The following is a 12,793-nucleotide window of genomic DNA, read 5'->3' as shown; positions in this document are numbered from 1 at the left end:
ATTTGAAATGTAAATAAAGAAAAAAAATAATAAAAAACCCACAGAAATAATATAAAATATGTTTTTCTTTTAATCTGAGGTGTAAGGATATGGGGCTGCTTTGACTATCCAAAGCAGCTGACGGTGGTTTCCTTGTGCTCTTGCAGGCCTGATACTTTCCTGGGACTGTGTGACGTCTGAAACTGGGGTATTTTCATACACACACACACACACACACACACACACACACACACACACATATGGATATATGTGCTAGGGCCCTGAGAGGAGGGGTGGGAGATCGTTGATCCTTTAGGGCTAAGGTTTGTTAGTCATGCTCAAAGAAGAAACAAAAGGAAAGAAATTAGATTCAGGGATTTTCCTAATTCCTCTGTGCCTCTCTTCTTTCTCTCCTATCTAACATTAAGGGGTGAAACCAAGGGAGGATAAAAAGTAGGAAAAAGAAGAACCCACCAAACACCAGCTTCAGGACCTGACAAATCCGAAACTTGATTTGCCACCTTCAAAGGAACTCAGTGTAAACAGGAAGTGACGCAGCGGGCCCCTGGAGAGTCCACAGCCTCTTGAAGAGTGAGTCTCACTCATCTGTGGATGGCCACTGTCAGACAGACAGACAGACAGACAGACAGACAGACAGACAGACAGACAGACAGACAGACAGACAGACAGGCAGGCACTTTTGTTTGTTTGTTTGTTTGTTTTTCGAGACAGGATTTCTCTGTGTAGTCCTGGCTGTCCTGGAACTCACTCTGTAGACCAGGCTGTCCTCGAACTCAGAAATTCACCTGCCTCTGCCTCCGAAGTGCTGCAGCCCAGCACTTTTTACCTCAGCATCATTACTTCTTAAGGAAGGCCACGGGAGCCATAAACTTGTGTTCACTGCATTCACACACACATATATATGTACATATGTGTGTATGTGTGTGTGTGTGTATATGTGTGTGTGTATGTGTGTGTGTATAAAGCTCTCTCCAAAAGGATCATTCATCAACAAGACAAATCAAAAACTTTGAGCCAAAATTAAATTCAAGTGAAATGTTTCTAGCTTTATATTGAGTGCTGATTTTCCCAAGTGAAACTTGACTTACTATATCTGCACCAGTTACCATAGTGCCAATACACAAGTTTTCAAAGCATATTTATTACATGGCTTCGTTTTGCCCTCACTATAACAAGTACTACTCAAATTTCAGGTAATATCCTACTTGATAAATGAGGAAAATACTCCAGTATTTAAGTGAGTTTTTTGTTTTGTTTTTACATAATAAGCATACTTTATTTACATGGGGATTAAGGTCTGTAACATCCACTTTCTGACTCCTTCCCTGGCTCACTGCTTAATTCTTCATTAAAAATAGTGGCTATAGGTGAAAACTGTCTGCTGGTAGTTTACTATGAGCTAATTATTCTCAGCATTTTGAAAGTGTTGACTCATGTGATGATTTTGACAACATATTACTTAGCTTCTCCTCACATCACGGACCTTTAAGGATTGCCTGTCCTCGGATTCTTCTCTCCTGGCCTGTTCCCTTGGTACTTGCATCTCAGGACTCTTAGTACCATCTTTCACCCAGTAGTCCCTTATGTGAGCCTCTGACTCTTACCCACCTTACCATCAGCATCTCTATTTGACTCAGACCTGTCTTCAGATTTTGGTTTTGGACCCCAGGACAAGGGACTGAGGTGTATATTTTACATACCAACACGGGCCTGGCTTTCAGGTTCTCCCAGAATTCCTCAGTCTCTACCTGGCATATCCTGCCCCCAACCCTGAACTTTCCAGCCTGTTCCCCAGAGGTCCCTCCCTATAATAATCCAGATAATTTGCTCTCCCCTCCTCTCTCTGTGTGTGAGCTCTTTTTCTTCCTCCCCTCTCCCCTTTCTCCCCATGGCAGTTCCCCTGGCCTCAATCCTTGGGGCCAGTTAACTCGCCCAACAGCAGCTTCCCAATAGACCTGCCGTTCATATAATGTCATCTGGTTTAAATCTGTTCATTTCTCCAGCAGTGGAGAAATAACCTATCTCTAAGCACTGGATCGGGTCCAGGAGCTAAGCACAGAATTGTGACATTATTGGGCCAGTTTCTCTGAACCTCTTCAGTCCTTTCTTTAGTGACATTGATCACAGTCACCCAACTCCTTGTTAAAATCCCTAATCCCAGATTTTCTATTTAGTAAGTCTGAGCAGACTTAAGAACTGGCTGGTCTTCCTAGTGATCTCCCAGGTGACACTGGTGATCTGCCAGGTGACAATGGTGCTGCTGGTGGGAGATCACCTTTTGGAGAATCAGCCTGCCATGTCTTGCCTCTACAGACAAGTCATTTCCATAGTTCTCCGAGTCAGTTTCTAGGCCAGCCACTCTTGCTTGACTGCTAGGTGAGATAATCTACTCTCACTTTGCATTTGACAGCCCGATCACCTGATTATTCTAGGATCTCACACTCCACTTTGATTAGGAATTGGCTGTCAGCTCATCACAAGGAAGGTGTGTGACCAACCCTGGGCTAGAGCTCAGCAGCTGGGGCCCCAAGTGGTGGGGAACTCAGATTAGGGGCTTACACTGGCAGCTGCTGAAAATAGGGGCATGCATAGGAGTGCAAGCTGGGCAGCGATTTCAACACCCACCATTCATCTACCACCATGTATCTGGGGCCAAGACACGAGATTCACAATAATAACAGAATTGAGTGATATGGATAAACATTTGTAAAACTCAAAGGTATTTTTAAATGATGAGCAGAATATCAAATTTTAAATAACAATTAATGATATTTATTCTCCTTTGCCTCTAGCTCAAATACAGCTTAATACACCTCCCTCACTGATATGAGAATCTTTGAAGTTATGGGGGTGTCTGCTTTTCTCACAGATGTACCCCATTAGTTAAAAGAGTATCACCCATAATACATATTCAACAAATATTTCTTGGATGAAGTATTTAAGGCCTCTGAAGGAGTTACTGCCACTGTCAGCACTTGTCATTTTCCTAGTCTCTTTTCTGGCCGTTTCTAGACAATGCTTACCATATATGATAGACTGTCTCCATAGGACAGGAGAGTCAGAGAGCACACCTGAGCAAACAGGGCTCTAGAAACCACACAGAAATTAGGTAGATCCTGCCCCACAGTGTAACTCAGTGTCCATGGCAGCCGATTGGGCGAATTTGCTAGGAGCCTAAGCTCTGCCATAGCAGTTGATCTAGGACAGCAATCGGTCCCCTTCCATTGTCTACTTTAGACTTTCCTCTCCCTCAGACAGAACTCTTGGCACAGGAAACAAAGTAAGTCAGTAATTTATAGTATGGTGGGTGAGTTTTAAAATGCACTGGGTAAGTCAAGGTACGTTAGACAATTTTCAATGGGTTAATGTAGGCTTCACCGGGAGAGTTCTGGTTTTGTATTTTATTTTTTGTGCTGCATGCATACGTGTGTGTGTGTGTGTGTGTGTGTGTGTGTGTGTGTGTGTGTGTGTGCAGAGTGAGTCCTGATGAGTGATTCCTTGGTGATACAGGGAACGGGCAGGGAACGTGGACGCATGGATAGAGCAGCTAATGAAAGGCCCAATGGCTGGACTAGATTCAGACATGAAGAGACCAGAAAGGAGATGTGGCACTGTGATGGTTTGCATATGCTCGGCCCAGGGAGTGGTGAGGACAGGATCAGGGGTTCCCAAAGTCCTGGCTATCTAGGCGCTACTAACTGGGAGTGAGGGAAGTTGTAAGCAGAATGGGGTGGAGGGCAAGGCCTAATGATGGTGACCAGCCCCAGGCCAGGGGAAATGGGAGCTCCTGGTGGTTGTGTGGAGGGCAGAGAGGCCTTCTATGCAGTAGCTTTAGGTTGTGGCTCTGTAGGCGCAGGCCTTCTCCATGCTCCTCTTGCTGGTTCTCCATGAAAGAGACAGTCCTTGGTTTCCAACTGTTTATTGTGGAAAATGGATATGTACTAATTTCTCGGGGGGGGGGCAGAAGTTAAATATCTTTTGTAGGAAGGAATGTCTGGGAAGGGAAGCTTATTGGCTAAACCCTCAGAGCCTCTAGGTACCTCATTAGCATGGAGAACTCTGTTCTGGGCTATGTGACCGACATGGGTAGTGGGGCACGTGTTCCAGGCCAGGAATCTGCAGGAGCAGGGAGGTGTCTGCTGTTTTAAGGGGGTACCTGGGTACTGGGATCTCAGACCTGCTCTACCTTACCAAGTTTTTTGTCATGGGTCCATTGTCTCACAACTCCTTCCTTCCTTTTTATGAAGGAGAGGTGTCATTGGAGTGACTGTCTCTAATGTTATTTGTAGTGAACTGGGTCTGGTTATTAGCCCCTCTCTAAGGCAAGGGCAGTACATGAAATTGGGATTTGGGGAATCTTATTTTGTGGCATCTGGTTGGGGGCTGTAGAGTGCAGAACTAATAGAATGAATAAGTACATATTTGAAGGATGTAATTGGCTGACTCTGAAATGGCTCATACAGCTGGATCATACAGGAGAAGCTGAGAACCCAAGCAGCAGGTGTTCTCAGTCACTGGAATAACCCCATAGTGACTAACACCAGAGAGGCTGAAAACCCAGGCTAAGCAGCCGGGGGCCTCAGCAGTGCAAAGCTGGTACTGAAAACTGGGGAGGGGAGGTTGTTCCTGGAGTGCTGCTGGTCCGTAGTCAATAGCGGGAGCCTGGAAACATGGTCATGAGTCAGCCTAGGAATCAGCAGCAATAAGAAGAATTAACTCAGTGGCAAGAGAGAAAGCCAAACATGCAAACGCTAAGAAACACTCCTCTTGTGGCGCCTCCTCATCTGGGCTGCCTCCAGAAGTGTGGGCTCACAAGTAGGGCAGGTTATCCCACGTCAATTAAGGCAATTAAGATAATTCCTCAGTCTTTGCTGCGGACTACTTCAAAAATGAAGACCATTCTCAGCCCTCTATCAGCCTCCCAGAAAATGTCAACATCACTCTTAAGAGCTGTGCAGGCATCGTAATGGACCCCAGAGGAAACCTGGAGGACCGCCGATGTAAAGCGAAGTCTCCCTGGAAAGAAAAAGAGGATGCTCTGGGCTGATAAAAGGTGAGGAACCAGGAACTGGCTACTGTCGGAACGGTCTGTAGTTGTGCTCAGAGTGAGATCAAGGATGTTTGATCTGACACATGATGAGGTCTGTGTGTGTCTGATCTGACACATGATGAGGTCTGTGTGTGCTCACATCATGTCTCCACTAAGGAGAGTGGGACTGTGGTCGAAATCTAAAATGCCTTCCATCTACGGAGTTCAGACAAAGACAGGTGCTGCCTGATCTCCTTCTCACACCCAGGGGATGGGTTAATCCTTTAAGGACATGGTCCTGAACTTGTTTCAAATGCAGTGCTTTTGAATCAACAAGCCACAGCAGTTAAAAACAAGGATAGCAGAAAGTTTCCAGATGTCATCCATGTGTCTGAAAATGGAACAGGGGAGCAGGCTCATGGGCAAGACCTAAGTTGCCTACTTCTGGAAAGAAAATAGTAATAATAATAATAATACTATTCTACAATTGATGCTACCCACTCAGGTGATTCTAAGTTGTAACAGGTTGACATGGAAACCAACTATCACACCCGAGACAGTTCATGCTCCATGGCCTGGAAGGGTCTTGGGAGAATATGGGATTATGAAGATAGGGAGGCTGAGGAAAAGACTACTATTGTGACTGGTACTATATTTGCCATCATCTTAGATATTACATATATATATATATATATATATATATATATATATATATATATACACACACACATTTAACACACACACACAAGTTGTACAATATACAGAAAATACATAGGTAGATACTTAACTTACACAGAATTAAGTTAGAAAGGTATTATGAGATGAGCACAAAGCTCAATGTTTCAAGATCATAGGCGAGCAAATGGATTATGTGGAGCTAGACTTGTGATTCCAAAGTCAAGGTCCTGATGTAAATGTAAGCTACACTGATACACCTTCCAAAGAAATAACTCTTGGAGCATCTAGATGGGCCGACTTAGAATGGCCAAAGCCATGAGGAGTATTAACCCCTCCCCCACTCGGTCACCATTCACTTTCAGAAAAAAATATGCGGTAGCAGCCTCCTGGTGACCAGGGTAAGTGCCAGGCTGAGCGAGTGTCTCTTGTCCATTGCATGCAGATCTCGACAGCTACTCACATGGTCAAAAGCAGGGAAGTCATTTTCTGCCTAGATTTGGGCTCCACATCTAAGAAACAGTGCAGCAAGACTGCAGAGCCACTGTGGCCGGAATGCCCTGCAGCCTTGCAGCCTCGTTCATAAGAGGCCCCATTACACCTGCCACACATGGAAAATGATCCTGCAAAAGACTTCTCTTCGTTTTCCTTCAAACACACCCGAGTCTTTTCATGGGAAACTTTTCTGTCGCTTTTCAGAACGGTACCATAGGCCACTGTCCTAAAGGGTGTCTTGTTTTCTGTCTTTGCCTGCTTTGATCACTGGTGGCTTCCAGTGGCTAGATGGGCCGACTTAGAAACACTGTCAGCCTGTCCACCACTAGAGGGCGTGACGTCCCCACCAGCGGAACCTGGACGGCTGCAAATGTGAAGGGGAAGATTCCCGATGTTCAGCTCTCAGCCCAAAACATAGTTCTTCCAAAATCAGCCTCATCTGGAAGCCTGCAGAGGAGGCCTGTCATTTGTGCCATTTGAAAAATATGAAAAAATTGGTGGTGGTGATGGTAGAGAGCCTAGCCCACATAGCAGCCGAGCTCTAAATTCCCTGAGCCTATGCAATATCAGACATGTTCCGTGGGACCAATATTTAATAATGTGACTCTTCAGGAGGTTCTGGGCAGAAAGTCACACGCCACAGTCACAAGCTTCTCAGAGAAATTCTGTCCATCGGTAGTGAAAACAGAACAAAGCAAAAACCAGAGTAGGCAATGCACACTTAGACTCAGACGGATCAGAGTGTGGGTGGGACTGGCCAGCAAATGGGGTTGTTGTTCTCTAACTCTGTGATCGTCTGAACTTGAGCTTCTGAACATCAAGAAAGCACATGCACTATGTTCTCCACGCTGTGTCCTAGGCAGTGGGGAAAGAACGTGCCTCTGGCTACTGAGTATTACCCTCTAGTGAAGAGTCCGTACACTTCCTGCGTAGTATATGACATCATAGCTCATGTTCTTTTCAACTACATTTTCCACTGTAAAGCTGAAGCCTTCAAGAGCCAGGTTAAGATCGCCCTTTGGAAAGTTGGTTTCTGGAAGCACAAAGGAAATTCATTCATACTTTATTCTTCATTATTCAAGGTTTTTCTATTCGAGTGTTCTACCACTGAGCGCCATCCTCACTCTGTAGTTTTTAATCTGCCTTCTATGCTCTTGGGTCTGGCAGGCTCAAGAGAACTACAGTGACTTTCTAAGTGCCATGATCTCAGCTAGGGCCATTGTTTGAAGAATTTTTCCGGTCTTCTTCCTGACCAGGTTGCAAAGATCATCTCCTCACTAACTGAAGAACCATGTGACCTCACATTGGCTCTTCAAGGCTTAACCAGTCAGATGCACATGCGGTTGTTTGACTCATCCACAGAGTATGGGCAATCTACCCTGTGGGAACATTATGAAAGAAACAGTGCCTGTGGGACAAACAGTGATCTGCTGCATTTGATATCCCTTTGTCATACTTTCTGATCATCCCACTGACTCAGTGAGCTAGCCTATTACTTTCAGCAAGATTATTGTGTATTTAAATCCACAAAGATGAGTTTTGTTCCTTGTAGCTATAAGACTCTGATATACACAGGATGAAAAAAATGATTAAGCCATTGACCTCATCCAGCATCTAGATGGAAAAAAAAAAGGGGATATTCTTAGGGCATCTATTGTGTGGGCATCTACTGTACTGGGCAGATTCATCAGTTGACAAACAGTGTGACTGGCTATAATAAACTTGTTATTCTGGAAGGATGAATACCTCAATCAATAATGACGTGTTTTCATAAAATAACATTAGATTTTGTGATGGCTAGTTTTATGTCAACTTGATACAAGCTAGTGTCATCAGAGAGGAAGGAGCCTCAACTGAGGAAATACCTCTAGAAGTGTCAACCTCTGGGCTGTAGTCAATCCTGTAGAGTATTTTCTTAACTTGTGATTAATGTGGAGGGCCCACCTCATTGTGGGTGGCACCACCCAGGTCTGGTAGTCCTGGGCTCTATAAGACAACAGGCTAAGCAGGCCGTGAGGATCAAGTCAGTAAACTGCACTCCCAAGTATGCTTAGATATTTTTAAATGTACTTTTCATAAGGATTCACAAATGCTTTAATGCCCCCCTGCCCCCCTTCTAGCCCACCATCCAAAGGTAAGGAGAAAAGATGGTAACTAGGACAAGGTGATGTGGACCTGTTTAGAAGTAGTTCTTTGAGGCGATTCCAATCTTCATTTGTCAGGATACCAGCAATTCAGTTCAGTAGTGTCAGGATAGTGAGGGACCCTAAGGGGTTTTCCACACCCTCCTTACAGTTTCCCCTCCCTCCTGGAGTCAAGGCTAGGCCAAGTTCCATTCTCCACTCACAGGAACATTCTTCAGTAAAAAAAAAAAAAAAAAATCTCAGAATGTACTGATAGTCACCTGACCCTCTGGAAAGTCCCAGGTAGAGTTCAAATGCATGTCATGCTTGCTAGCCAATAGATTTAGAGGTCTATATGCTTAGCCAATAAGTTTGAACTGTAACCTTGCTGATGTAACTTGTGCCCCTAAAATGTAACCTTGCTGATGTAACTTGTGTCCCTAAAAAGTATAAAAACTGCTTGTAATAGCCATTCGGGGTTGCCTTCTCATCACTCACCTCTAGGGACTGATTGAGGGTTGATCCTGATGCACCAGAATACAAACCTCTTGGTTTTGCATTGATCCGCATCTCGGTAACTCACTCTGGGGCATCTGGAAGTGAGTACCACTGACCGAGGGCTGGGGTCTTACAGATAGCAAACAGGAATCAGCAGTGGTAAAATGATCTGGCAGAGTCAGCCTCCGCCAAATTAGCACAAGTCAGAGAGAGTGACCAGGATCAGCTGGGTTGCCAGGAGTTCTTTGCTGTGTCTAGATCAGTGAGACCGCACAAGACCAATGAAGCACTTCAAAGCTAGCTATGCTAGCACACCAGCACTGTCTGTTGAGTCCTGTTTATACTCTCTCCAAACATCACATGTCCTCCCACAGGTCTTGTAGTTTCAAGAGAAAAGGAGCATCAGGGGGTGTAATGGAGCTAAGTCCAGTGCTCCAGGAGATAAAAAGTTCAAAGAAAAGCCTGATGCTAAACGAAATAAAGGAAGTGGTCACCTTAGGGAAAGCCCCGCCCAGCTAAGCTTCCAACTTGTGGAAGGAATTAAAGAAATGCTGAAGTAGTAACGGAAACCGGAAACCGTGAAAACAGAAAGCCAATTGATCCAAATGTAATTGTAATTGAAGCAGAGGGCCAAGTCCCAGCCCCATCAAGCAGCAGAACTTGGCAGCTCTGGCCATATGTTCTGGTTTTAGGGTCAAAGACAAAGAAAAAAACAAAAAGAAGAAGCTGTGGAATCTCCCTCTGTGGCTAAGGAAAGGTGAGGTTAAGCCTGTGTCAAGGATGTTTCTGCATAGAGGCTCAGAGAGGCCATTATGTAAAACTGTGAAGGTGAAGCCTGTATTGTATTGCAGAACCTAAGATGTTGGAGAGTAATAGCATACCTGCCAACAAAAGCTGCTAACAAGGTGTAGAACCAGCCCAAGAGAGATGGCTACGAATCTCAAAAAACTTTGAACTTTGGACTTTTAAACCATGTTGAGACTATTCTAGACTACTGGGACTTTTGAAGTTGGACTGAATGCAGTTTTGCATTATGATTACAGGTCCATGGGGGATGGGGACAGGGAGTGAAATGTGGTGGTTTAAATTAGAATGGCCCCCATAAGCTCATATATTTGAATGCTTAGTTACTAGACATAGCACTATTTGAAAAGATTAGAAGGATTAAGAGTTGTGGCCTTATTGGAGGAAGTATGTCAAATAGGGGTAGGCTTTGAGGTTTCAAAAGCCCATTCCAAGTCAAAAATCTTTTTTTTCTTTTTTTTTTTCTGCCTGCCTGTGGATCAGGATTCAGAACTCTAAGCTACTGCTCCAGTTCATGTGGGCTGCCATGATAATGGACGAAACCTCTGAAACTGTAAGCAAGACACCGATTAAATGCTTGCCCTCATAAAAGTTCACTTGGTCACAGCAATACAACAGAGACTAGGACCACTGTATAAAGACTGAAGAGGGGACAGGAAGGAGAGCCCAGCCCAGACTGGGTGTGGTGGGAGTGTGGTATAGTCTGTTCTTGCTATCATAAAATATCTCAGAGCATGTAAGTTATTCTTCACAGTTCTGCTGCTAGAAAGACCGAGGATCAAGGCATTAGCAAATTTTTCTTGTGGTAGAAGGTGTCAATTTCTAAGGTTACATCATCTTATTATGACTTCACACAGCAGAGAAGCAGCTGAGACTGGCCCGGAAGCATTCTGAGAATTCTATTATGAATCCCACTCACATGATCAGAGCCCTCAAGTGTAGTTACTTTCCCTAAAGCCCAAAATTTTGATACTGATACATTTGAATTTTAAAATTAAGCTTCTAAATGAATTTTGGAAGGATATGTATTGTAAATTTTAATCAGTGTTTTGAAGAGGAGGGCCAAGATATTTTAAACAAATCTTAGATGTAAACTAAATCAATTGCAGAGACTCTGAGAAAAGAGAAAGTATTTTCTATGTCAAAGGTCACAAGATACAGTCACTATGGTATATAATCAAGCAGCTTGCTATTGCTAGAACCTCTGTGGTCCAAGTGAAGAATAGTGGTGTTGACAGGGCAGACACAAAATGAAGGGGATGCAGTCAGGGAAGGAATGGGCTTAAAACTTTAGATGACTTATGTGAAGATATAGGAGCTGGAATACCTGCTGAAGAGAGTAAGGAGTGACATGGACCAGGGATATGGAGAAAGATTCAGTAGAACGACTGGTCTAGGAGAACCTGGCATAGCATATTTTTTGTTGCTATGACACAAAGGTCAAGAGAAACAATTTAATGGATGGAAATTTTGTTTTGATTCCTGGTTTAAGGGCATAAAATTCATTATGGCAGGGAAGGCACAGTGGCTAGGACTGGCTTGGTCCATGGCACTGGAAGCTTATAGCATAGCTTCTTCATGCCTCTTCAGACAAGAAACCAGAGGGCTTGACCTGGAACTATAGAACTGGGTTATAAATTCTCAATGCCACTACCCCAGTGGCCTACTCCTGGAATGGGAGCTAACAATGTCCCAAATACTACCACAAGATGGGAACTAACTATTAGGGACATGAGCCTGCGGAGGACATCGAGCATTCTATAACATCTAGAGACCATGACTATCTAGTGTAACTATACACATGACTAGCACATTTTCTCCAGAAGGCATATTAACTAGTGTGTTGTAAAGAAGGACACTGGCCTAGAATGAAGGTTTTCTTGTATGTGTGATGATGTCAGATTTGGAAGTATGTGTCTTCAATGTGTTCAGAAAGAATTAGACACACAGTCAAAAGCTGTCTTTGGTTCAGATGGAGGAGAAAACATTAGGAAAGGATATAAATGTAGCAAGATACAGGCTGGACTAGAATCTGCCACATGTGTATCATGAGCCACTCTATGCCCCAAAGCTAAAGCCCAAAATTGTGAATAACAGAAAATTCAAAAATACTTCAGCTCACTTCACTGTGAGTTCCCAAATGTTTTCCCTGTTTTTGTAATATGTTGTCATACCTTCTTCCATGAGGAACATTTGTATTTATTCATTCTAAAAGGAAAGTATAATATTGCAGCAAGCATGGAGAGTTTTCTGTGTGAGAAGAGTGTCACACATTCTCTTGTGCCAGGAGTCGTTAAGAACCACTAACATATAGAAGAACTTAAAAGTAGAGGACTTAAAGATAGTTGCTTGAGGTCAATATGGACAGCCAGTGGTAAAGCTGAGGTCCACATCCATCAGGTCTTCAGATGTGATATCCTGACTACAAATTTTACTGTTTCCTTGGAAACCACCCTTCCTCGCTGTTGCTAAGACCTGATTCCTGTCTCCTAAGTTCATGTGTTGCAGTCACGATCTTCCATGCTTCCAAAGCTGACTACCCTTGGAGAGATGGCATTTGAAAATTAACTATGTTAAAATGAGGTCATTGTGGTAGGGCATAATCTAGTAACACTGGTGTCCACTCACGAAGAGATTTGGATGCTGGTGTGTCCAACAGGAAGACTACATGAAGACACAGCTAAAGGACAGTCATTTGTGGGTCAAAGAAAGATGCTTACAACTCCTTCACTCAGGGAATCAACCCCACTGACATGTTGCCTTGCTGACATGAAACTTCCAGCCTAGCCCTGTGAGGAAAAAAAAAAAATCTCTGGCCTCTACACTTCCATCTCTGTCTGATACTTTGTCCCAACAGCCCCTAGAAACTAATATGGGCTTTCAGTTGACAAGGAGCAAGGGAAGAAGGAGATTGCGTGGGTGTGGGACACCACTATTGTTTGTGAAGTCTGTTCATATTAAAATTTTTAAAAATCTGTGAAAATAGCCAGCTATTGGATGGAACACAGGGTCCCCAATGGAGGAGCTAGAGAAAGTACCCAAGGAGCTGAAGGGGGCTGCAACCCTCTAGGTGGAACAACAATATGAACTAACCAGTNCCCCCTGAGCTTGTGTCTCTAGCTGCATATGTAGCAGAAGATGGCCTAATCAGCCATCATTGGGAAGAGAG

The sequence above is a fragment of the Mus pahari genome, chromosome 9, assembly GCF_900095145.1.
Source record: "Mus pahari chromosome 9, PAHARI_EIJ_v1.1, whole genome shotgun sequence".
Lineage (NCBI taxonomy): Eukaryota > Metazoa > Chordata > Mammalia > Rodentia > Muridae > Mus > Mus pahari.
Note: the sequence above shows the minus strand (reverse complement) of the source record.